Raw genomic sequence first — 2363 nt, 5'->3', positions numbered from 1 at the left:
AAAGGATGAGATGGTTGGACGGTGTCATAGACGCAACGAACATGAAATTGAGCAAACTTCAGAGGACGGCGGAAGACCGGAAGGCCTGGCGTGATCTGGTCCATGGGGTCGCGAAGAGTCGGACTCGACTGTGCGACTGAACAACAACAAAAGCAGTATGTGTGAACAAGATCTTGGGGTACGGGTGGACCGTACATTCCATATGAGCAGCCAGTGTGATGTGGTGACAAAAAAAGGCCAATGCGATCTTGAGGTGTATCAACAGAGGCATAATAGCCAAATTGCAAGATGTCATAGTCCCGCTGTACACTGCATTGGCCAGGCTGCACCTCAAGTATTGTGTGCAGTTCTGGAGGCCTCACTTCAAAAGGATGTGGACAGAATGGAGCGGGTGCAAAGGAGAGCGATGAGGATGATGTGGGGGGGGGGCCTGGAGACCAAGCCCTTGGAGGAAAGGCTGAGGGACCTGGGAGTGTTTAGACTGGAGAAGAGGAGATTGAGGGGGGACATGATTGCTCTCTTGAAGTATTCGAAGGGCTGTCACTTAGAGGAGGGCGGGGAGCTGTTCCTGTTGGCAGCAGAGGAGAGGACTCTCACAAGAATGGGTTTAAATTACAGGCGGGAAGGTATCGACTGGATCTTGGGGGAAACTTTTTGACAGAGTTGTTCAAGAGTGGAATCAGCTGCCTCTGGAGGTGTTGAGCTCCCCCTCACTGGCAGTCTTTAAGCCGCAGCTGGACAAACCCTCCTCAGGGATGCTCTGGGCTGATCCTGCATTGAGCAGGGCGTCAGACTAAATGGCCGGCATGGCCCTTTCCAATTCTCCTTTTCTGTGATTCTAACCCATTTTGGTCTGGGCCAGCATCACTTCAGAGTGTTGTTAGTAGGGTTTCTGAAGCAGCAGAGAGTCGTTCTGCACCCAGAGGTGCTGTCCTGGGCTCTTTGGGTCTTAGGAATAAGAACAGCAGAGAGCAGGGCTTTTTCACTTGTGGCCCCGGAACTCTGGAGTTCCCTTCCCAAGCCAGCCCTCGGTGGCCCTCTCTGCTGATAGTTTTGTGAAGGTATTTTTTTTTTAATTGTGAGATTTTAGGGACAAGATTTTTAGCTTAGGTCTTGCTGCTATGGTTGCCATTTCACCCCTCCTTTGAATTGATTTTATGCTTAATAGTTTAATAATTGAACAAAGTTTGAGTCCAGTGGCACCTTTAAGACCAACACAGTATAAGCCGTATAAGCTGTCATGTGCATGCACACTTCTTCAGATACATTGAAACAGAAGTCACCAACTATTACCTATAGGTAGAGGGTGGGGAGGGTATTGCCAGGAAGGGCCAATTAGATTCAAGATGCCTAAGTAACTGGGTAGTAAGTAAATATAGCGAAAACTGGATGACGGTAATTGGTAAGACCTATGAATAACAGCAAATGAGCATACAACATAATAAAGGAGTTTACAAACAGATGCAAGAACTGAATGACATTAGCATGCTTAGTGAGAAAAGAAACCAATCTCTCTGTTAAGCCTTGGGGGTTCCATTGTCCGGAGTGTTGTAATAACTTGTAACTCAGCAATCTCCCATTCTAGTCTGTTTCTGAAGTTGCTTTGCAATAAAACAGCTACTCTGAGGTCCCCCACTGAATGTCCTGGAAGGCTGAAATGTTCTACACGTTTCTCAGTTCTGTGATTCTTGATGCCAAATTTGTGTCCATTTATCCTTTGGTGTAGAGTTTGACCTATTTGCCCTATGTAGAGAACTGAAGGGCATTGTTGGCATTTAATGGCCTATACAATGTTAGAAGATGAGCAAGTGAGTGAGCCTGAGATGGTGTCATTGATGTTGTTAGGTCCAGTGATTGTGTCGTCTGGGTGTATGTGGCAGCAAAGTTGGCATCTGGGTTTATTGCAAGCTCTAGTACCAGTGTCCATGTTCAAATTAGATGTTGTATTACTGTGGGTGAGGAGTTGTTTAAGGTGGGGGGCTGTCTGTGGTCAGGAAATGTTTTCCCCCCCAGTAATTGTGAAAGAGAATGGTCATTGCCCAATAGAGGTTGTAAGTCGCTGATGAGGCGTTGAACTGTTTTGAGCTGAGAGCTGTATGTGACCACTAGTGGTGTTCTGTTGCTGTCTCTTTTGCGCCTGTCTTGCAACAGGTTTTCTCTGGGTACCATTCTGGCTTTGTGAGTCTGCTTCTTCTGGTTTAATAACTGCTTTCAGTTCTTCCTTGTAAACTCCTTTGAGAAAAGCACTCTCTAAATGTCGGAAACAAAGGGGCATCCCACTGTATGACAATTTCCTTTGGAAGCTTCATTGTAGCTGTGGCTTCCAGTGCAGCAGGGCGGCAAGAGGGCTTCCCAGTGGTGGA

Source organism: Gekko japonicus, unplaced genomic scaffold (assembly GCF_001447785.1).
Source record: "Gekko japonicus isolate JY-2015 unplaced genomic scaffold, Gekko_japonicus_V1.1 scaffold1416, whole genome shotgun sequence".
In the NCBI taxonomy this organism is placed as follows: Eukaryota; Metazoa; Chordata; class Lepidosauria; order Squamata; family Gekkonidae; genus Gekko; species Gekko japonicus.
The sequence above is the reverse complement of the archived record's forward strand: the minus strand, read 5'-3'. Positions refer to the sequence as shown.